The 25,079-nt window shown below is 43.9% G+C and overlaps 1 long non-coding RNA gene across 1 annotated transcript; it reads left to right on the forward strand.

Annotated features, from left to right (window-relative positions):
• On the forward strand, positions 1–25,079 carry LOC119850740. Its single transcript, XR_006278667.1, has 3 exons — positions 1–880; positions 23,524–23,629; positions 24,898–25,079. It is a non-coding gene; the product is annotated as an uncharacterized LOC119850740 (long non-coding RNA).

Genomic DNA, 25,079 nt, shown 5'->3' on the forward strand with positions numbered 1-25,079 from the left:
GATCTGCCTGAATTCTGTCTGTTGGTGAAACAAAACAGATCTGTGAGGAGGCAGGAATGACAGTCCTGGCCTTTTCAGGCTCTGACTATGTGCATCTTGTGTATCAGCTGAAAACAAAGTTCCAATCACTGTTTACATTGTAAGGGCATTGATGAAACTGTCTTTCTTATATAACTAGCTCTTTTAGAATCAGGTCAGGCTACCTGGGGTGGTGGGAGGTTTTTTTTTTTCTCCTTCATGCTCTACTTCTAATGTAGCTTTTTAAACCTTTTGTATTTTTTTAAAAACTTCAGATCACTCTTGTTTATTGTTTTCTGGAAAATACTGTTTCTCAGTTAATGCCTGAAATTCCCATTCATCTCCTATAAACAGAGGGATCATTTCACCATTTAAAATTAAGATTTAATGTCTTTTTGGCTTTAACTTACAAGGATGTAGTGAGATAGGTTGCACGCTATTTTCTATTTACTTAAATTCATTTAAAATTCATATTTACTGATTGCATCTGAGTTCTAAATACCAGCCATTTATAGCAACCACGGGCTAATATGACTTGTGAGAAGCATGCTATCCTCTGAATGGCAGGGACATGTTATCTATTTTAAATTCATATTTTAATTGTGTATGTAGAACTCTCCAAAAACCTGTAATCTGGACTTGGTTTTAGAACCACCCCTGAAAGTTTTCATATTGGTTTCATGTTAATAGTATTGTGGGGTGCATAATTATACCCCATCTTGCACCTTTGAAACCAGCTATACAACCTTGTTTATTGAACATTTTGTTTTTTTCTGTCTAGAAGGGGGGATTGCAAGATGCTTGCATTCGACTGTTTGAAAAAAAGCACCACGTTATTGTAATTGAATAATCATCTAAGAAGGTAAATATCTCAGAGTGATGTCAGTTTTTACAGGGGCACTCTCAACTGAGTAGGTTTGTTTTTGACTGCCTGGTTAAGCTTAATATCTGTGAGTATTGATACCAAAATTGATTTCTGCCTTTCTTTTCTGTGGTTCCAACTGAGGTTTATGCTTACCTTTTTATGCTCTAGATTTAGGTAATAGGGGAGGATAGACATACATACTCTCCACTTATATTGAAGGCACAAAAGATTACTACTGAAAATAGCTGAAAGTTTCCAAATTTTGAGTTATTTTTGGTCAAATGTTTTTATTGACAGTTTTGATTTATTAAAAAAAAACTTCAACTCAATATTTGCAAATTGCAGGTCGTGTGTGTGTGTGGGGGGGGGGGGGTCCTAACGAGGGGCAGGCTAACCAGCTACAGAGCCAGTTCAGAATTTTTAGATTTCTGACAAAGTCATGAACTTTCAAACAATTTTTTAAAAAATCATCTCTGATGACTGCCCTCATGTTCATAATTTGTAAAATGAAAAGAAACAAAAGCCACAATGTTTTGGTGCATCTGTGTGATTATGTTTCTAAAAGGAGCAGATGAACAAAAAGAAGGTAAAAATCCACCTGCTTTTGAAATGTTCTGATTTTCATTTATATTACAGCCCCTTTAAATGGGTCTGGCAGTGCAAAGAGATCTGTGGATAGGCGTAAATGTCATTTGTGTCCATTTAAAGTCGCCTTTACACAGTGTAAATGGACATAGATGTAAATGAAAATCAAGCCTAAAAAGTATCCTAAACATTTAAAGGGCTGATTCTACCCTTGGGTCCTTAAAGTCATATAGCAAAGACCGTATAACTTGTGCCAACAATGGCTTCTGCAGTAAACTATCTATTGGGATTTGTTTGTCCTCCAAAAATATGTATTCCATCAAAAAAGGTTAGTGATCTTCTATCACATAAATGATTTCACACAATTTGATCAAAAATTGGAGAATTTGGTCTTATGCAAAAATTATTTGTGTCCTGACATTTGAAATGAACAAATTGGGAGCAAACTGCTCTCAAGAAATTTATTTCAATCTCCTGCTAGAATAAGGGGTATTGCTAATACTCAGCAGATGCACAACTTCTGTCATTGTCAGTCTGGTCACATGATTTTGCACATTTCAGTTAATTCACTCATCCCCACAAGCTCTATTTTGCCTTTGGATATCATGTTGATTCGTGACTTTGGTTTATAAATCCAATCAGTGGCCTAACTCCTTCATATGTAACCTTTAAAATATATATATTTATGACAGATACACGAATACTCTTAAAAAGAAAAGGAGTACTTGTGGCACCTTAGAGACTAACAAATTTATTAGAGCATAAGCTTTCGTGAGCTACAGCTCACTTCATCGGATGCATTTGGCGGAAAAAACAGAGGGGAGATATACTCTTGTTAACTTTCAATAGATAATAATCACTTACAATTAATACAACTTTAAAACTGTGTTTAATGGATTGATGGCAATGTAACAGAGCGGGAATTGCCTATTCATTGTGTGAAAGGATAAGTTGCACCCAGTGTACCCAGAAGTCACCTACTACAGGACAGGCCCAACAAAGAAAATAAGAGAACGCCACTAGCCATCACCTCCATTGTGTGGGACCTGGCTCTCAATGGATAACAAAACAAAAGCTACGTTGATTACATAGCACAAAACACACATGCACTGCTTCCCAGGACAGTGAGAGCAGAGATCCCTCTTGTTTTAAATATTATGCCTTATTTTCTTATGATCAGCGTGTCTAGATAACATGATGATTTGAGCTCCACACCTAAAACTGCCAGCCCTGCTGTAAAGTGACACCATCCTACATTGCTGAATTATTTGGATTTTTTTGCTTATGGCCAGGAATAGGATATGATGAAGGCATATTCCATTCTTTGGTGTCATATATTGTAGACCATCTTTGGACCCTACAGTTTCATTCAACAATTATTTATTCTTCATAGAACACTAATCAGTGTTAATGCGCTAGGTCTAGTAGAGAAATGACTAGGAAGTCTGTTCTGGATTGAAGGAGACACATGGTTTGCACAGAAATGCTTCAGTTCAACTCCACACAATTTTTTATTATATTTTGCATAAGCATGGTAGTGGAATCCTGACCACAGCTTAAAATAAAATAAAAGTCAGCTTGTGACTTAAGTTTTGCTGCCCTCAGTGAGGCAGATCCACCTGCTTTTTATATCTTCTTTTGAAGAAAGGTCAGTCCTTAAGAGCATATAAAAACTATAATAAGTAGTGGCGCTCCTGTTGATCGTAACAGGAGGTTCACACACAGGTTTAAATTACCTTCTAGGCAGAGCAGCTGCAAAAGGTCTATGCACTACTTAAGTCCCATTTATGCCTTCTGTTATGAATTTCACTCATAGTGACACTAAGGGTGAGATCCTCACCCTCTCTCCAACCCCTTTATGTTGAGTAAAAGGGCCTGAGCAGCATAAATGTAGCTGAAAAGCCTCATATGCAGGCCAGCTGGGAGAGGCTTCCCCCTGCCTCTAGACACTGCAGAAGATAGACTAAAGTGGTCTGCCCAGGGGATAGCTCCTTTCAGGACAGATTGACAGAGCCAGAAGAGTACCCAGAAGTCACCTACTACAGGACAGGCCCAACAAAGAAAATAAGAGAACGCCACTAGCCAACACCTTCAGCCCCCAACTAAAACCTCTCCAATGCATCATCAAGGATCTACAACCTATCCTGAAGGACAACCCATCACTCTCACAGATCTTGGGAGACAGGCCAGTCCTTGCTTACAGACAGCTCCCCAACCTGAAGCAAAATACTCACCAGCAACACACACCACACAACAGAACCACTAACCCAGGAACCTATCCTTGCAACAAAGCCCGTTGCCAACTCTGTCCACATATCTATTCAGGGGACACCATCATAGGGCCTAATCACATCAGCCACAATATCAGAGGCTTGTTCACCTGCACATCTACCAATGTGATATGTGCCATCATGTACCAGCAATGCCCCTCTCCCATGTACATTGGTCAAACTGGACAGTCTCTACGTAAAAGAATAAATGGACACAAATCAGACGTCAAGATTTATAACATTCAAAAACCATTTGGAGAACACTTCAGTCTCTCTGGTCACTCGATTACAGACCTAAAAGTGGCAATACCTCAACAAAAAAACTTCAAAACCAGACTCCAACGAGAGACTGCTGAATTGGAATTAATTTGCAAACTGGATATAATTGACTTAGGCTTGAATAGAGACTGGGAATGGATGTGTCATTACACAAAGTAAAACTATTTCCCCATGTTTATCCCACCCCCTACCCCCCCACTGTTCCTCAGAGGTTCTTGTCAACTGCTGGAAATGGCCCACCTTGATTATCACTAAAAAAGGATCCCCCTTCCCCCCCCCCTTCTCCTGCTGGTAATAGCTCACCTTAAGTGATCACTCTGGTTACAGTGTGTATGGTAACACCCATTGTTTCATGTTCTCTGTATATATAAATCTCCCCACTATTTTCCACTGAATGCATCCAATGAAGTGAGCTGTAGCTCACAAAAGCTTATGCTCAAATAAATTTGTCAGTCTCTAAGGTACCATAAGTACTCCTTTTCTTTCAGGACTGAGACCTTAGTCTTTGGGGCTAAAAGATGTTTGTCTTCTTCTCAGCCTTTTGGCTTAGATCATATTTATACATCTTTTTTGTATTTGGGACCAAAGGGGTTGATAGACATTTTATAGATTGAAAATAAAATAAAGCTTATCACTATTTATTATCCTTTTGTTCATTACAACAGAAATCAGAGTATATTTCCAGTGTATGTTTCACTATTCACGCTCTTTGCATGCTGCAATTTGATTTGCTTGGAATGAAAATATACTAGGTAGTCTGACTTTTGTTTCTAGTCGGTTTTGCTTTCAGATTTTCACATGCTGTAGTGTTTGGGTTGCCAACACCGCAGTGAAATCTAATCAAAACCTGTTTCCATTTATTTTTAAAAAATTGAAAAAATGTGTTTTTTTAGGTATAGATGGTAAAATATTAAAGGATTAATATTATTGAATTTTTAAATATTTTTCCCTTTAAAAGATTCACAAGTTGTTGGTTTTTTTGTTATTTGCCCAGCTTTAATATTGGGAATTGTAAAACCTTCCAATGTCCATTAAAGAGACCCTGTATTTTGGACCAAAATTACCTGACACCATCTCTTTAATATAGGGTACATTCTGGCTGGAGATTTGCAAGACAGTGGAATTGCTACTGTAGGATCAGATCCAGCTCCTATTGAAATCAATGGGAGTCTTTCAATTTACTTCAGTGGGAGTTAGGTTAGGCCCCTAATAGGTAATTTCACTATGATCGTTGTCCTCTTTGCCCCCTAGTTCTGCTATGGATCCATTTATGGATCTTCAATTGAATTAAATGGTGATTTTATTATAATTTAAGGGGTGGATTGGGCCTTGTACCATCATCTATGTCAGTGGAAACTAAGGTACCTGTAATACATTGTTTAAACACAAAAGCTGGTACTGTATTCTTTTGCAGAAATCTTGATCTCTTTGCTAATGGCTAATGGCAGGAAGTAGTGGCTGAAGATCAGGACACATGGTGCTAATGAATGGTGGCGAAACAAGGCTCTATATCAGTATCAGTTTGTCCAATCCACCCTCCCAAAATACCAAACCCCAACCTCACCTCTTTCTTCTTCTTCTTTTTTTTTTTTTTTTTGGCAAAGAAATGACCCAATGAAAGCTTCCTACATACCAGGGCATTTTGGTTTCTGATCAGTTAAATATGTTTTCTTACTCATTCAGTTGTATAAATCATAAGCACAGAAAGAGCAGAGAGAGGCTGATCTGATGCATTATCTGAAAAACAAGACATTAAAATACATGTACAGAAAAGCACAGCAATCTAATTGAATCAAATCTTGGGTAGGACTGACCTTATGATTTTCAGGGCCCTATGCTGATGGAGATCTGGAGGCAAGATGTGTTCTCCCTCTGGGCCTATGGCTGACAGGGAAGATTAGTTGCTGAGTCTAGAGTGAGCGAATCCCCGAAGTGAAACCCCTCCAAGTATTTGCTTGTATTGCCTGTGCTTAAGATGGGTCCTGGCAAAAGGCACACTGGCATCTGTCTTTTTCTGTTTCAAAACCTCCAGGAGTGCTGATCACTTATCGTGGGAACCATCTGGTTTCTTCTTATAGTGATCAAGAGCTAGACATTGAACAAAGTAGAACATGCAGCATTTCACTCTGCTATCAATTAAATACATAGGACTCAATCTGCGGCCACTGAAATGCTGATCACAATGAATGCAGCAGACACAGAAGACAGATATTTAGCTTCAGAATTCTGCTTTGAGATTGCTGAGCTGCTCTGCTATGGAAAAGCGTATTCTCTGGTGACTTTTCTCCCTCCGGAAGTCAAAGGAGATGCAGAGCACCAACAACACCAGTGAGGTCCCCGGGAGCTGTGGATACTCGGCAGTTCTGAGAATCAGGACCCAAATGTCTAGCTTAGAGACATCTCTTCTGTTGGGGCTAGGGGATCTAGTGTATAGGGCACTAGCCTGAAGACCTGGGTTCAATTATTTGCTCCACCGCTTTGTTTCCTGTATGGCAGTCTCTCTGTGCCTCAGTTCCCAGCTTTTAAATGGGGATAATAGTACTTCCCTACCGCACAGGCGTGTTGTGAGGATAAATGCATTTAAAAGATTGTGAGAGGCTCGGATGTTTTGGTGATGGGAGCCATATAAGTACCTCAGATAGATCTCCAAATAGTCTTCCTTATTCAGGAGTTCAAATCTCCCTCTTTCATTGTGTGGTGTCTTTAACAAAGTCACATGCCTTCTCCACCCCTACCATCTACCACGTCTTACTAGGCCTTTGCATAGACCAACTAACTGAAGGGTTCTTTGAGATGCGGGGGAGTTTGAATTCCACGCCACTGCTCTTGGTTTTCTGCAGTCAGGCAGATTACAGGATTTTCCAATCAGTCAGAGAACCAAAGTGCTGAGTGGGCTCATGGAATCAGCCTCTGCTTAGTATTCCTCCTCTTGGACTTTCCACAGATCAGAGAGAGATGAATCCATTAACCTTTGATGAGACTGTCATAATTTTTCTTATTGTGCTTGCTAGTTACCAAAGCAATTTAAAAAAAAAAATTTAAATGAGGACTTCCTCCCTCACAGCCCATCTGCTGTGAAATCATAATGCACACAATTTGTGACTTTAAAATAATTTCCATGGCAACATACTGTGATGCAATCAACCGAGAATTATGACCTCACTGAAGGATCAGGCAGGCAAGGCTGTGTCCGGATGAAGGATAAAAGAACAATCTCTACAATAATAGTAACAAGAACTCAGCTACAGACAGGGGGAAATCCACTTCTGTGAAGAAGGACTAAAGCCTTATGCTGAACCTCTGCACAGGCGTGAATTTCACCCACCGCACATACATTTCTCTTTTGCTTTAATGGAAAAGTCCTCACCACTTGGATTTTTACATTATTTGTAGTACAAATTATTTTTCAAAATTCTTTGCATTTTGGGGGGGACTTTTGTTCCTGTTTGTAAGCCCTGGAAACCAAAAATCCTCTTTTTATCCTCAGAAACAGATACTGTGTGGGCAGTGGCAACGCACATTTTCCCCATGCTACTCTATCACTATGTTTCAACCCTTGCCAGAGAGACCACCACTAGAGGGCGAGTGGCCCAGTTTTTAAGCCCATTCAGTCTTCAACTGCTTAGCTCAAACTGCCGGTGAGGGTGACAATTGTGGTGATGTTTTGTGGACAACTGGACTGAAATGACCAAATTAATTTCACATGGGCTATCTAACTGCTATCACATCAAATGCTATCCATTGTCTGTCACTAAAGACTGAAATCAATAGGACCTTTTCACTGATTTCAATGGACTTTGAATCAGACTGTAAATTACAAACCAGGCTCCGACACTGCAAATACATATTCGTATGAGTAACTTTAATTCACTGAGACTACTTGCATACAGAAAGGTACTTACATAGTGTGTACTTGCAGGATCAATTCCCTAAGCAGGATCTGAATGAGGCATAATGTGCCATTAATTTTTAGTCAGAATTGATTAATGGGAAGCCTGTGATGAGGATTCTGATTAAAAAATAATAGTAACAAAAAAATCAATGGCACAGTATGCCCATGTTTGGCAATTTAAAGGGAAAAACTAACAGACGAGACAAAGTGTAAGTATTGGCTGCTGCACTTCAATACAGTGCCATAGGTGTGTCTGGTGCTTTTCACTTGGAATTAAGATGTGGTCTCTCTCTCAATGAGCTTTCATCTAAACTGAGCATGACAAAACAGGATACTGGCCAGGTGGAGGAAAGAATACAGAAAGTTATGCAATTTCTTGGTTGGCACAATATACATCAGATTCTAATTTAACATTCATATTGTGGTTGTGTCCAGAGGACCCAGTTGGGATTTTGGCCTCATTCTGTTACACGCTGAACCAGTACTGCCAGCCTTAAAAAATAAAAAATCATGAGTCAGAACCCACCCATCATGAAATTAAAAACAAACAAACATCAAATCATGTTTTTAGTCCATTTTTGACTTTTTAAATTCTCCCTACTACTTTGCTAATGTGGGTATGATAATTTCAGGTTAAAATATCAACTTTTAATGGACACAGAAATTAATGCATCTCCCTTCTGCTCATATGGAGACACAACTTACCTGCTCGTTGCCCTAAAATAGGAGAACTGCCATCCATGTCCTATTACTGTCTTGACTCCCTCCCCTCCTAGTTTATAATTTCCTTTGATAAGAGCTGGATGATAAACAGTTTGAGAACCACTGGCCTAATTAATGCATCATGGATTCACACTTGCATATAGAATTGATATTACTTTTTGGCGTTGATGAGTTACAGCTATACATATTACAGAACTTTAAACTTATATCAGTAGTTCATATCAAGAATAATGTCACTATAAAAACAATAAGGGATTAGTTTAGCCTTTTGCAAGAAACAACACTTCGCTCACTCTCTTCTCCCCCCCTTCCCAACTGGGCAGCACTCTTTCTCCTTACCCATGAGTTGTCTCCTTCTGCTCCCCTTCTCTTCTGCCCCCCACAATCTTCAGCACCCCATTCTTCTGCAACCCTTAATATGCCTCCTGCTTCTCCGATGCCTGGCCTCCCCCACTCTCCCTATCCATCTTTCACAGTAACTCTGCTGCTCCTAACAGTTCCTGTGTTCAGTCCAGCCCCTTGAATGACTGTCAGCCATGTTGCCCATGGGCGCAGCTCCAATCTAATTGAAATTAGTGGGAAGTGGCAGCCTCACTTCCACTTCCATACATACTGGAGGGAAATGGCGACCATCTTGATGGTGTCATCTCCTTGATTGTAAATGGAGATGGTGGCCATTTTAACGAAGGGAAAATTCATGATTTGGTGCCTTTCATTGTGTTTTGATGAGATAAGTAAAAAAAAAAAAAAACCACACCCCCAAATCACTAGAGTTGTGAGAAAATGGTGAGAGTTGGCAATAGGGTGCACACACACAGGACAACACAGACCTTTGCCCCAAAATGTTCTTCTTTATTTTAAAATAACAATGAGGAGACCGGTGGCACCTTAAAGACTAACAGATTCATTTGGGCATAAGCTTTCGTGGGTAAAAAACCCACTTCTTCAGATGCATGGAGTGAAAATTACAGATACAGGCATAAATATATATTGGCACATGAAGAGAAGGGAGTTACCTTACAAGTGGAGAACCAATGGAGAAGGCCAATTCAGTCAGGGTGGATGTGGTCCACTCCCAATAATTGATGAGGCGGTGTCAATACCAAGAGAATACCAGTGTGTCAATACCTCTTTATTTTATATCTACTGTAGAGGGTTAAAATTAGGATTGCCATCTCCAAGGTGCAAAAAACAGGACATCTGTGATGATCCTGAGCCCACAGAACTGGACAACTGGCAGTGTGTACTGAGCACCCTTACAGATTTTCCAGGACAGCTATGTCAAAAAAGAGATAATCCTGGGAAAACCTGGTCAGGTGGCCACCCTAGTTAAAATCTCATGCACTCCGTCTCCCTCCCACAGCCACTCGCCATACATAATCTGTATAGCCCATGATTACTAGAAATAATACCTAGCACTTACACAGACCTTTAATCTTCAAGGCACTTTACAAAGATTGGCAAATTAACCCATACAATGAAAAAGCTGTCAAACTGTTGTTGAACTGCATTCGTTTAATGGAAGCCATTTTTGGAGACACAACTTCGAGTTTTAAGACTCAAAAAACAAAAATTACAAAAACAATGGAATCACTTTCTCTCTCCAAAATTGGCATTAAAAATGTTCCTGGGCTCAGCCTTTTTATGACAAGTTGCAGCCTCAAGGAAATTTTTAGTGCTTAGTTATGTTCCGACCCCCTGAAAATAAAGCTCAACTGCTGAACTATTGAAGTGCAAATGGCCCAATTGTAATCAAGAAAAAATCAAGAGAGATAGGTCAAATGTTATATTAAACACTTATGTCAATGCAGTTTAACAGCAGGAAGATATAAGCATGTTTATCTTGGGCAGCTTTAATGTTACCAATAAACTCTCTTTTCAATAAGAGGATGTAATTAGTTTGCTGATCCCTGGTTGGTGTATACTAAATGAAAAAAAATATAATAATAAGTGCTTTTATAGTGCCTTCCATGCAAGGATCTCTAAGTGTTTCCCAACATTAACAGAATAAGCTAGAGCTCGGTGAATAACTGATTTTTCAGTTTGGTGGCTGAACCAAACCAAACCAAACGAACAAAGAAAAACCAACAGAGGAAAGAAAATAATTTCAGCTCAACCTGAAACAGAAATTTAGTTTTTCTCACCAATATAGAAAACTGAAAAAGTGTATTTTGGGTGAAACAAAATGATTTGTTCAATCAGAAATGATTTTTTGGCCTTTTTTTTTTTCAATTTGTTTTTGGGTATTTTTTATCACTTTAATAATAAATCCAGCTAAATTAAAAAAAAAAAATAAAAATTTTGAAATGAAATGAAAAGGCTAAACATTTTAAATGTGTTCAATAAAATCTTTTGACTTTTTCAGGATTCCCCCCCCCCCGCAACATACACTTTGTTCTGCTAAAATTATTCACCAAATAGTTTTTGTCAACCTGAAACTGTTTTTTTTGGTGAATAAACTATTTATCCAAAAAACTTTGCCTCACTTTACTCACAGCATCCTGGTATAGCAGGCAAATATGGTTATCCCATGTTACAGATAGGGAACTGAAGCAGAGAGATTATGGCTCTGATCCTGCAATGACATTGCATTGGCGAACTTCTCTCCCTTACTGGTCTGGAGCTACCCTAATTTAGTTGGAACACCATGCAGGGGTCTGTGCATGCAAATGCCATTGCAAGACTGGGGCCATTTGATTTTTCCAAGATCACAAATGAAAAATGTGATGGAGCTGGGTATTAATGCTAGATCTCCTGAGTCACTTTGTAGTGCCTTAGCCACAAGCCCATCCTTCATCTCAGTGAGCTGCCGTTGATCTCAGTGGGACTACTCACTGTTCTAAGCACTACCCTGTGTTTGTAGGATCAGGGCCTAAAGTTGAAGCGGAATTCCTTCCTGTTTTCTCTATTTTAGATGTGATAAGAGAAACCTCCCTTCATCCTCAGAAAAGAGCTTCTATATGAAGTTCCCTCTTTTTTTTTTTTTTTTTATAGAAGAAATATTCTGGTGCTCATTAAAATAAGTTGGAATCTTTATTCCTCAGTGAATCAACTATAGTACATTTCACATGTTCAATGAGAACCAAACCTTGGATGTCTGGAGTTACAAAGATGGATAATGTTAGAAATGAAGTGTTAGGGGAAGTGTGAAAGGTGATTCCAGTTATAAAAAAGCTGAGAGAATCCAGGCTTAGGTGGTTCGGGAATGTGAAAAGAAGATTGGAAGAATATATAAGAATTTAGAAGGGGAGGGTAAGAGAAGGGTTGGAAGACACAAATCTAGATGGATGGATGTTATACAAAAGGATTTGAATAGCTGTGGAGTTTCTGAGGAACTGCGTCAAGACAAACTGGAATGGAGAAGGACTCGAAGAACTGACCCCATATAGATGGGACTAAGGCTAGAAGTAGACGATGATGAGACCCAACCTGAATCCACAGTGCATATATCTTCCCTACAGGCTGCAATAACTCCATGATTTTATTTTGGTGGGAAAGCTTCGTTAGTAATATCCCTTGTGCTAGTATTAGTTTAAAAATCAAGTTCTCTCATAGTTGATGTATCACTAAAACTGAGGAGGAATATTTGTCACATCCTGATAAACCCCGGAAAAAATGCAGCTTTTTCAGAGCAAAATGTTTTGTCACAGGAGTCACCTTAAATGTCAACCTATTCAGTGACAAATTTATGGTGACATTTTCCCACACAGTTAAGCTTGGCTCAAGTGCTACTTGCAAAATGCTGATTTTCCTGAACTCCCAGAATGTTTGGGGAAAAACATGATACAGTTTGTATAATTTGATGCACAAAAACATGTATTTGTTGCCACAACTGCTGGGTGAATTTACATAACTAAGACGCAAATTAAATTTAACATCATGCCGTCAACATTTGTGTAGGATCTAATGTTAAACAAATAGAGTGAGAGTTAGGCCTGGTCTACACTACAGAGTTAGGTTGATGTAAGCCACCATGTATCAAACTAGTTGTGCAAGTCTCTACAGTTAAACAGTTAAATTTGTCTCCCACCAATGTAGGTGCCCTTTTATATCAACCTCGTCGAGTGGCATTGAGCCATGGTCGATGTACTGAGGTTGACATAGCATGAGTGTAGAGACTGTGTTACCTATATCGACACTAACAGTTCTCCAGCAGGTGTCCCACAATGCCTGCCACTGGTCTCTCTGGTCACAGTTGTAAACTCCCCTCCCTTTTGAAGTCCCATGAATTTTTGAACTGCTTTTTCCTGATTGCCCAGTTTGGTGAGCACACCTAGCCTCTCTCTCTTGTGTGCAACTGCCTAGATGACCATGTTGGCTCTATGCTCCAGAAGTGCTTTTCATTAATTTACTTGCACTAGAAGATGTAGTGGTACAACAAAGCAAGATTTGTTATCTGCTTTCCTTTGCCCTGTAAAGTTAGGTAAGGGAGGGCATTTGGAGCAGTTTGTCTATGTACAGAGGGATGTCCTTGAATCCTCTTGAGAGATTTTGATGAAACTTCCATGGAGGTACTCTACAGTCCTCTGCCGAAGGTTTATAGCGATGGCTGCCTTATTTCTTCTACCGCTGTAGGACATTTCCTATGCCAGTCAGCAATAACTTTGGCAGGCATGATTTCAGTACACAGGTTAGCAGCATACAGTCCCGTGAGGCTTCTGGACGCCAGCAGCAGCTGTGCTCTCTCTGCTTTTGTTACCCTTAGGAGTGAGATATCAGCTAAAATCCCCACCGCCTGTGGAAAATGGTGCCAGCATCCAGTGCCAGTGCCCTATATTCATAGTTTCATGCAACCAAGCAATTCCCTCCTCATTTCCCTCACTTTTGGTGGCCCATACCCACCATGGCTGGTGCTGTGAGTGGCAACGAGCACAAGCACTCCAAAGCAGAAATGTCAATAAGCATATCTTGTTTAAAACTTTAGTGGAGCAAGAGAAGGGAGTTCTGAATCCTAAGTTATGCTTTCCTTTGTGACTATACGGACAATGATACCTCTATGGTACCATCAATGGTACCATTGCAGCCTTCAGCGTCTCCCCCTCCACGCCTACGGAACACCTAGCCACCTTAGGAAGAGAAATAAGAGGACTCAGGATGACAGGTTCTGTGAGAACCTGCAAGCCTGTGCTGCATCACACCATGCATAGACGACATGTGGGGGGGGGGGGAGAACAAAGGGTCACATCCCCCCCCCACACCAGATTTCTGCCACACTGAAGTAGAGAGTGCAGCAGCAGAGATGTGCCTGGGAAAGGCACCAGCAGCTAGAAATCCTGCTGATCCCCACTAGGTGGCAGCGAGAGCAAGGAAGCGAGACTGGGCTGTCAGCCCAGCTCCCTGCCAGGGGAGCGCACGGAAGGAGTTTTGTCCTTTCTTGGCTGGCTTCTGCTCAGGTACATGCCTGGACTAGCCTGCCTGAGTGTCGTTGCTTGGGGTGAGCAAAGGGAGCTTGGGGAGTCGGGGCAACGGGAGGGGAAGAAGGGGGCTCTGGGGAAAGCAGCCGGACCCATGGGTAGAGCCTTGTGTAGATACAAATCTATGCGGATATCTGCGGATATAAATCAGTATCCGCAGAACCACAGGGTTCTCCTGGGAACTGCAGCAGCGAAAGGAGCATAACCAGGGGCCGCCGCTCCCAGGAGCCAGCGCCCTGAGCCAGCAGCTCCTCCCATGCAGCTGTACTGACCCCAGACAGGAGACACAGACAGCTGCACGGAAGGGACGGGGGCAGGGCTGGGGGCGATACAGCTGCGTGGAAGGAGCTGCCGGCGTGGGGTGCTGGCTCCTAGGAGCGGTGGCCTGACGCTCTGCTCCTTTTGCCATTGTGGTTCCCGGGAGAGCCCTGCAGTTCTGCAGATACTGATTTATATCCACAGATATCCACATCCGCGGATATAAATTTGTATCCACGCAGGGCTCTACCCATGGGGGATGGGGAGTTTATGTGGGGGGCCAGGGGAGGCAGCAGGGACCGGGGTGTTAGGTGGGGGTCTGGCGGAGGCAATAGGGGCCGGGAGCCATGGGCATGGGTGGGGGGCTGGGGGAGGCAGCAGGACCCATAGGGATGGGGGGATTGTATGGAGGGCTGGGGGAGGCAGTAGGGGCAAGGGGTGAGCATCTGGGGGAGGCAGCAAGGGACAGCACCCATGGGGATGGGTGGGTGACTGGTGGGAGACAGCAGGGCAAAGAGCGATGAGCTGTATGTGTCTGGGGGAGGCAGCAGGAGCCATGGGGTGGATGGGTGGGCAGCTGGTGGAGGCAGTGGGGCCAGGGACGATGGGAGGGGGCATCTGGAGTGGCAGTAGGAGCCATGGGATGGATGGGTGGGGGGCTGGCCATGAGGACATGGCCTGGAGGGTGAACCCTGCAGACAGCGTGGGGAAGGAAGGAGTGGAGAGGAGAAAGGCCCAGGAGTCCCAGCAGAAAAAGGAGAAGGAGATGCATGAGGACACAATGGGGCTTCTCCAGTAGCAAACACAGATGCTGTAGACTCTGGTGACTATAGGTTCAACAATCCCAGGCTCACCCCCCCCTCAGCAGTCCATCAAGAACTCCCTTGCAGTATCTCCCTAGACCCTGCCTTAAATATTCCATGTGGCACAAGAGGCTGCTTCACTCCACCTGGCAGAGCCATCCCTAGAGTATGGCCATTTGGGGCGACTGCCCCGGGCCTCGTGCTTTGGGGGGGCCCCGCGCTTCGTGAGGAGGCAGGGAGGAGCCTCCCTACCAACCTCCTCCTCCCCCCAGCGCCTTCTGCCCATCGGCAGGCTCCGCCAATTAGTGGCTCCCCCTCCCTCCCTCGCAGTGCCTACTGCCAATCAGCTGTTTTGCGGCATCTCAAAGCGCTAGGTGGGAGGGGAGAGGAGCGAGGGTGCAGCATGCTCGGGGGAGGGGCAGAACTGGATGGGGAAGAGGCGGGCAGGGTGGAGCCTTGGGGGAATGGGTGGAGTGGGGGCGGGGGCCTGGGAGCACCTCCTGGAGATAGAAACTTGGGACCTATGTCCCAGGCCCCTCACCCCCCTAGGGACAGCCCTGCCACCTGGGGAGACATTACAGACAACCCCAGCTTCACATACATCAACTGTGCCTTTCACAGATCAGTGTATGTGTAGCTAAAATGGACATGAATGTTCTTTCCCCTTCATAAGTTCTGTTCTATTAATGTATTAAGTTTTTAATGCATTTGTTTTACAATTGCATGGATTTTTCTTTTCATTGATTTTGTTACAGAATAAAATTATATTATTTGGAACATAATTCATCTTTATTAGTTCACAACATATGCTGCAGAGTGCCTAGCAGTTTTGAAAGCAGCCAATTACTGGTCACAGTACAGTGCAACAAGTCACAGGATCAGTGACAAATAGTATAATAATCATAAATGTACAGCAAGCACCACAAAATTAATAAGTGCATTGACAGTGTTATATTTGTACACATACATCGAGCACCACACAATTCCTAACAGGCCCCAGAACAGCAGGGCCAGGTAACACCCAATACTACCCATGCATTAGTGTGGCTCACTGCTAAAGTGCTCTTTCACAGCCTCCCTGAGCTCCTCTAACAGCCCTTGTGTCTGGCTGTTTAAACTCAGCAGACAGCCACTCCACGTCCTCCCTCCACTATGGCAGCAAGTTTCTCCCCCCTTTGCTTCACAGATATTGTGCAGGACACAGAAGGTAACTATAACCATTGGGATATTTTCTCACTGAGATCAAATCTTGTGAGCAGACAATGCCAACACCTCTTCAATCTACCAAAAGCACATTGAACTATTACTTTGCCCTTGCTGAGCTGGTAATTGAACCTTTTCTTGGTGCTGCTGAGGTGGCTGGCTTCATGAGCAAAGGGGAGACTGGGTCCCCCAGGATCACTATTGGCATTTCAACATCACCAGTGGTCACAGGGCTGGCCTTACCATGAGGCACGCTGAGGCGGCCGCCTCAGGTGCCAGACTGTGTGTGTGTGTGTGTGGCGGGGCACTAAGACCCAGAGTGTAGAAAATTGTGTCTGCTGCTGGTGCATATGTTTTCTCTCTGCTCTAGATGCACAGAGATGGTGGAGTGCTGGGCTGGAGGAAGAAGGGCACAAGAGACATAAGAGGCAGGCAGGAGAAAAGGTGAGAGGGAATAACAGAAAGCAGCAGGAGCTGCAGGGGGAGAGACGAGGAGGAGCCTCTCTAGCACCCCCAGAATCCTGGACTGATTAACACCAGCTTCTCAGGGAGCTTCCTGTTTCCTGCTGCTTCCCTGAACCCACTTGAGGAGAGCAAGCAGTCAGCTGAAGTAGTAGGAGCCAGTTAGGCCTTTAAGACACTGATATCTTCCCTCACTCAGGCCCTGCTACCAGCCTGCTTATTTGTCCCCTTCAATTGAGTGTTGAGAGCCACTATAGCTGGCCCAGAACAGCAGTCCTGAGTGAAAGAAGAAAACACCCCTCTGGGGCAGCATTCAGAAAAAGTAAGCAAGCAAAGGAAGCTTTTCTATCTAAGCAGGAAGGAGCTCTCCTGAGATACATAGACCCAAATGTTCACGGCGAGCTTTCTGGCCCAAATGAGGATGTGAGTGGTGAGGAGATGCCTGATCTTCCAGTTAGTCAGAGTGCAGGTGACCTGGCAGCTACTGTAGCATCCATATCTCCATTTCAAATGGATGTAACCATGCACATTTGTGAAGAAAAGTATAGATCAGAGAAGAGTGTGGTGGAGGTGCAAGAAACAACTGCTGCTGAGTTTAGTTCCTTAAGTTTAGATGATCCAGGACTGCGGACAGACTGTCCTTACCCACACGCAAAGCACGCAGCTGCGTAGGGCACCAGGAAATTTGGGGCACCAAATTTCCTGCTGCCCTGCACAGCTGTGTGCTGCTCCAGCCCCTGCTCCTGCTCTTCCTCAGGCCCCTGCTGCTGCTGCTCTGCCCCAGCCCTGTCTCTTCCCACCCGTGCTCCGCCACAGCCCTGCCCCCACACCCCTGAAGATTGCAGGCAGGCCCGACCCTGCGCTCACTGCATGGTAAATGGAGTGACCCAGCCTGAGCTTGCTCCGCTCCCCTGGCTCCCAGCCATGCTGCTGGCGAGTGCTGGGGAGCGGTTCCCCCCTACCCCCAAGCCTGGGAGCCAGGGGAGCAGAGCAGCCTGGGGCCCCAGGCCTCCACGGGTGGGAGCAGGGGGGCTGGCCCCAGGCCTCCGTGGGGGATGGCCACTTTCTCTGGGAAGTGGAGTGACCTGGCCCCAGCTTGCTCTGCTCCCCTGCCTCGCAGGCTTGTGGGGAAGGGGGAACTGCCCCCCAGCATTCGCTGGCAGCACGGCTGGGAGCCAGGGGAGTGGAGCAGGCTGGGGCCGGGTCACTCCACTTCCCGCAGAAAGTGGCCATCCCCCACAGAGGCCTGGGGCCAGGCCCCATCGTCCCCGGCGGAGGCCTGGGACCAGTCCCCTCTGCTCCCCTCCTGTGGAGGCCTGGGACCCCACACAGCCCCCCTGCAGGGGGGCTGCATAGGGCACCAATATAGCTAGGGACAGTTTGAACAGTAGCCTGAGGGACTTCCTTGTACTGCATGGGCCACAGCAAGTGAAAAACTTCATGTTCCCCAAAGACAATAAAATAAAAGTTTCCATCCAACACATTACTGGTGTGAAATCCCCAATGGTGACAAAGTGGAGAGGCTGTGGCTTATGTACTCAAAAACCCAGAATGCTGCATATTGTTTTTGTTGCAGACTCTTCCAGTCTAATGTTCCAGCCACGTTGGGTTCCACAGGAACAAAGGATTGGAAAAATCTGGCTAGAAATCTGGCATGCTATGAGAGGGCAGCAAATCACTAGGGAGCATTCCATATGTAAGCGGGGGAATAGTCCCACTCTTGTGGGGAACTTTCCTGGCTTCTGCACTACCCCGGTGAAGTGGGCTAGCGAAAGGATCTGAGTCCTCGCTCCCACTTCCTTTACCCAGAGACCTCCCTGCCCTTGAGGACTCCCCTTCCACTCTCCTGTCTGGCAGAGTCCTCGTAACCCCAACAAGGCTGAGCCCAGGACTCCTGGGAGGCTCGACCCCCAACTCTGCTGTGGTCACCTAGGACAGGGGCTAGGGTGTCCCCACTCTGGGGTACTCTCTCCGCACTGGCACTTCCCTGACTGACTGACCATTACATACAAGTTAAAGCAAATGCAAGTTATTTAATCAACAATTAATTTTAAAAAGAATAAGGAGAAATGGGAAAGGTTAAAGGAAATACATCATCCCGCTCTGTAGCAGGGAACATCACAAAACAGTGTCTCTGGAACGTCAGGGCAGTTCACAGTCTGTTTCTTGTAAGTCCCAGGCCTTCTTCTCAGGCCCTGGCTGTGCTGCAGGGATGCTGTGGGTTGGACATTCGCTCTGGTGGTGGACACACACTCTCAGGCTCTAGGTGGCAGGGCCCTTCTTCCCAGCGATGCCCCCTCCCTGTCGGGTTACTAATCCCCCTCCGAGTCTGGCCTGCAGAGCCTCCTGGCTGAGGCGTCTCCCTGTGCTGGGCCTACTGCCCAGGGTCCCCCTCGCTCTCCCTAGCTGCTCACGATACCCGGCCCCGGACTGCTCCAGCCCCAGCACCAGCTCCAGCTCCACTCTGCCTCAGCACTGCTGCTGCTCTGCCTCCAGTTCCCTGGGCTGCTTCTCTGGCCCCTCTGGCTCTGGTTGCTGCAGCTCTGCTCCCAGGATAGGTCTGCTCTGCAGGCTGCTTCTGTGACTCTGCTCCCAGCACTGACCTGCTCCCTGGGCTGCTTTTCTGGACCCTCTGGCTCTGGTTGCTGCAGCTCTGCTCCCAACACAGGGTCTGCTCTCTCTGGGCTGCTTTTCTGGTCCCTCTGGATCTGGCACAGCTCTGCTCCCCAGCTTAGCTTGGGCTCCTGCTTTCTCCTTAGCTCGGCCCCACTCTGTCTGACCCAGGCAAATCCAGCTCACCCAGAGGACGGAACATCCCTGGCCTCCTGACTCCCTGATTAGCCTGCCCGCCCTGTCATTCAGGCTGACCTGGAGCATTGGCCTCTCCCCGTTGCTCCTAGGGACTGGAAGTCTCAGGGTCCTGATTCCCCATCGACCCTTCCCCCTCTTAGTACTTGGAGCTGCAACTAAAACACCCCCACTGAATGTTAGTAAGGGGGCAACAGTCCCCTTACATTCCTTCTTGCTAAAATTCTGCCACAGCCACAATATTCACACCAGTACATCCGGGCCCCATAGTAACAACATATACCCACATCATATCGTATCATATCAAAAACCCATTAACAATTATCAAAAGAACATTTAACATATTTAATATTCCACATCTACTTTTCATACTATACATAACAATATTCATTAAAACACCTCATAGAACCAATAACATAATTATCTATAAATCTAACAGGAAGTACACCCTTATTAGCCCTCTTGGACCTTTTTAAAACTGGTGGTTTGTTATTCATATTTTCTATTTCCCTATCCTCAGGTAATACTGGGTCAGTTTGAGGGATCTCGCCATTCTTGTTAGGGTTTTGGTTTACCCCATTGATTTTAGGCTCCTCGGGAAATGCTGCTCTATGCCTCCTACAAGCCCTGCTAAGATTAAAAGTCCCTATGTACTACTACCTTTAGCTGGTCCCTATGTACTACTCTCTCAGGACGTCCTTGTTCAGGCTGGATAGCATACACTGGCAGTTCGGGATTGTTGTGGGTGACCACAGTGTGGATACATTTGTCCTGTATTTTATTACGTCTCTGGTGTCTGTGGCTACAAACTGGTACACAGTCACCAGGTCTGATGAGAGCCCCATTGGACTTGAGATCATAAGTCCTTTTCCTACTTTGGGCTGTGTCTTTAGTTGTACTCAGAGCAACTTCGCTGGCTGTCATTGGCCTGTCATGGACACCTTTGACCCAGTCATCGAAATTGGTCACCTCATCCTTTTTATTACAGAAGTGGCTCAGTAGCAGGAGATACAGTCCAAATCCACAGCACTATATTGGTTCTATCTTGGAGCACGTGGAGATGGGAGTTGGGGAGATCTGAAGGCCACATGCAACCTAAATGGAGACAATTTTAAGATAGACCATTTGCACGTTGCTACTGTGGGCTACCCTTCTGCCTCAGAAATGCAGAAGGCTGAAGATCCATTCTACTTAATGCAAAGCAGGTAGGGACCCTTGGGTTTCTAGCAGAGTTACTCAGCTAAATAAAGATACCCATCCCGGTGCACTTTTCTGTCTAGTGACACAGGTTCTTCACTTGCTGTTACTGTTATTTTTAGCTGTCCACTCTCAGATACTTTTTTTTTTACTTCTTATACACATGAACCATGTGGCTGGCTTTAGTGAGGGTTTTCCCATCTGTTGATACCACAGTTCTCTAGCTAGCCACACTAAATCAAAGTGACCTTCCCCAACCTTTTCCCTCCTATGTATATTTAATAACTTGCCTTTGAAGAAACAGTGCTATTGCCTGATTTGATAATTGTGCAGTTCTTGCCTAGCTGAAGTTTCTGAATTTGAATCTCTTTAAATCAGTCTTGCACACCTAAGGCTGCATGCATGGCCTTGTTGTAGAATGGCATGAAACCTAAGACTGGGTAACAAACAGCAGAAACTTTCCTCCAACGAAGTTAACTGAACGAAATTTAATGTTGTTAAGGATTTGGGCTGCATCCCTCAGAGTTCCATAGATTAGCCTACCTAGCAGGAGGCATCAGAGAAGGACTGGCAAACTGCCACTAACAAAAAGCTTCTATCAGTTTGCAATAATATTTGTGTGTACTGTAAAATTTAAAATAGGGTAGTGGGGTGGATTGTCTCATCTGTCTCTTCTGGGTCATGAGTGCCTGTTCCTGCTTTTATTGAAGTTAATGGTAAAACTACTATAAAGACAACAGATTTCAGCAATAACATGATTGGAATTTAAAGTTTCCTAATGCAGCCAGTTTGATCTGTGAGCCTGTCAGATATCACTAGCTAAGGAGAGGTAATATCATTATTTGTATCACAATAGCCATCACTAAGATCAGCCCATTGTGCTGGGCACTGTTTGTACACACAGTAGGAAATTGCAAGCTCTCCAGGGCAGATGCTATCTAAACAGACAAGACAAAGGGTAGAAGAAAGGAAGTATTACTATCCACATTTTACAGTAAGGAATGGGGGCAGATAGAATTTAAATAATGTGCCCATGTTCACATAGCGGAGCTAGGTATCAAACTTCGATCTCCTCCCTTCTAGGTCCTTTAACCACAAGATTAATCTTTTTTTACCAGCATAGCTTGCTATTTAGAAGGGAGCCTTTCTAGAACACCGAGATCCTTCTGGAAGTGGTAGTGATGATGCAGGAGATGGTACTCTGAGCCAGAACTGACTCATTTCCCCAGTATTGTGGGAAGGGTGCTGTCTTTTAGATGAGATGTAAAAAGTAACTGTGGTCCTTAAAGAGTCAGTAGGGCTTTCCATAAAAGTAGGGTGGTTTATTCTGATGTTCTAAGCAAATTCTAACACATTATTTCTTTCTGCCTACCTGCATTCCCCCAGCAGTTTCCATCTGATACCATACTCTCTACTTTTTGTTCTAGACCATTGTGTAATCTTACTGTGCAATGTTATACAAAAGCTACAGGGCACCATAGAAATGAGTGTATTTCAGAGGTGGACGAATTGATTTTTGTATATTTTTTGCCTCACAAGACTGTTGTGAGTTTTACTATCTTTAGAACACATTGAGATCCTCTAATGAAAGGCGCAATAAGATGGAAAGCAATCACTGAAAAATATTACATTAATAACATGCCTCTGTCAAGATGGCCAAAGTTGGGAAAGTTGGAGGTCGGGCATCGTTCATTCTGCTCCCTTCTATTTATTAGACTAGTGGGAAGATGTTCCAGCAAAGAGAGCAGAGCTATAAAAAAGGAGCCAGATTTTGGCAGAAATATAATACTTTAACAGAAGACAATAAAAGAGAGATACAAATATACCAACATGAGGCTTTGCCTTTAATCATCTCAGGGTATTTTATGGTCAAATAGAAATAGCGAATGCTCTTTGGACCCAGTAAAAAAGGTGCTCTCCTAATTAAACTCTGTTCCAATATTTATCACACTGGAAGATCTAGTTTGTTAGATTTCAACTTTAAAATGTAATTGGCAGCACAGCAACTTAATAAAATTAACTCCCCTTTATGCTTACAGAATTTGTACCCCAGTTTAAAAATGAGAGAACAGGAAATACAGAAGAAAAAAATCTAGCAAGAACAAAAACAGTCACTGGCTGAAAAAGAAGGCAAGAGAGCTAGTTACCAAATGGTCTCATTAGGGCTGGAGCTGTTGCTCCCAGATTTAAATGGCCAGCTACCTAAGGAGAGCATGCTGGGAAAGACTATCTGCCCCTCCTTCCTTGTCCTTTCCCCTCTCCCAAACTAATTATTCTAATTTGAAAAACTGAATAGTGTCTGGTAGCAGCTCTGCTTAATGTTAGTGACTAAATTCCTAACACTCTAGGTAATATAGAACAGATGCAAATCATCAACTTGGTGTTAATGGAATTTGTCCTGCTGTTGCTATTAAGGTTTATGGTAAGCCTGGCAGGGAGGGCCCAGGGAATTCTACTGAAAAATGGACTGCCTGGGATCTTTCAATATATGATCACATAATATTGTCAATGTATGACTGTGTGGCACCCAAATTTGAGATAAGCTTATTGTAAAGTTCAGACTAGAGGGAAAAAAGGCAAGGCAGAAATGGAGGAGGTGGGCAGGATTCTCACTTACCCTCACCTCAGCACAGTCAAAGTCAAAAAAGAAAGAGATTAGAGCAGCTAAGTGGTTCTTCCAGGATTGAAGTGTTCAGGGAGCTTCTGCACTCCAGCTAAACTTTGGAATTTTTTTTTTAAAAATCAGGCACTGTGTAGGATCAGCAGACCATGAATTGACCGCGGGAAAGAATCTGAGTGGTGAAGATGGTGAAGCTAAGAAGTGATCTGATGACAAAGATAATTGCTTGACGGTTTGTACTTGGGCAGCTAACCCATGCCACTGCTTTTGCTGCTATGGCTCTGCGGCTACTTTTAGTGAGTGAGCGCAATCAAAGCTAGTTGGGTATGCTGTCCTGATTGCAGTGTAGACACACCGTGTCAGTGAAATCCTGTCTCCAATGAAATCAGTGGCAAAACTCCCATTGACTTCAGTGGGGCAGGATGCCACTCCAGGCACATAATTCAAATACTAACCTTATGTTAGTGTAGTGTTATGAATGTAAACATTCAAAAGTAATAAAATGGCAATGTTAAGGTCACAGTAGTACAACCTGATAGGGAATTTCCTAAAGGCCAATTTACCTGTATAATCTAGTAGTATACAGCTTGTGTGTAATATGTGATATGGCTGGAGGAATCTGGAATTGGTAATGGGCTAAAGAGCCTTCTATCTAGGCTATACATTCAAATCCAGCCCCGGTCAGACACAGAATAACAGTTGTTTGGTTGTCTATGTGACATGAGTTGGGTGACTCAGTCCAGATCCCAGTAGACAGGTATTTCTCTTGCAAAGCTACTACTCCCTGAGGCAGAGAGAAACTGTCCTCTAGCACAGTGCTTCTCAAGCTATCTGAGGTGGGGGACCGGCAAGTTTTTTTTTTTCAATGTGCATGCAGACTGGCAGCCGATGGCTTGCGGACCGACACCGGTCTGCGGACCACCACTTTGAGTAGCACTGCTCTAGCAGCAGTGTGATGTGGGGACGTTTGCACTGCTACCATACCTGTTCTATGGCTGGGATGCTAAGCTCGAACTTTTAAAGAAGGCCATCATCAAACACAACAAAAGAGAGACAATTAGTGCATGAATCATTTCTCTACGTTATTCTGATTGGTGCATACAAAAATAAATATTAGTTCAGTGGTGTGTACTGTTGGCTCCCACCTAGAAATAATGTGACCATTTAATCAATGACTTTTGTCATAGCTACATATCATGGGAGAAACACAACCCAAGTTTGTGGGCAGAGAGAGAAGCAGCTTTATTTCTGAGGCCCACATCCTCAAAGGTATTTAAGATCCTACTTCCACTGAAATTAATGGAAATTAGGAACCTAAATACCTTTGAGGATCTAGGCTTGACTGTCCTGGCTTCAACTTTCACATTCATTTCATGCAGTTTTCCAGTTTGAATAGTCAATTCTTCCTAACAGAACAATCCCTGAATTTTACATTAAAGCCTATAGGGTTGGATGCAACATTTAACTTCAGTATCTCAAAAACTCTCTCTTTTCCTGCAGAAGGTCACTTTGATGGATTCAGCTTATGTTTCTCTGTATTGGACTCTAAAAACTGGAAGACCACCTCCTGCTTCAGTGGGCTCTGCCATTTTGTGTTTCCAGAGGAGACAAGTGCAGTTGATGGTGCTCTCTTATGAACACCTTACTTTTGTTCTCTTGTTTAGTTGTTTTTTTAATCTAAA

Source organism: Dermochelys coriacea, chromosome 2 (genome assembly GCF_009764565.3).
Source record: "Dermochelys coriacea isolate rDerCor1 chromosome 2, rDerCor1.pri.v4, whole genome shotgun sequence".
NCBI lineage: Eukaryota > Metazoa > Chordata > Testudines > Dermochelyidae > Dermochelys > Dermochelys coriacea.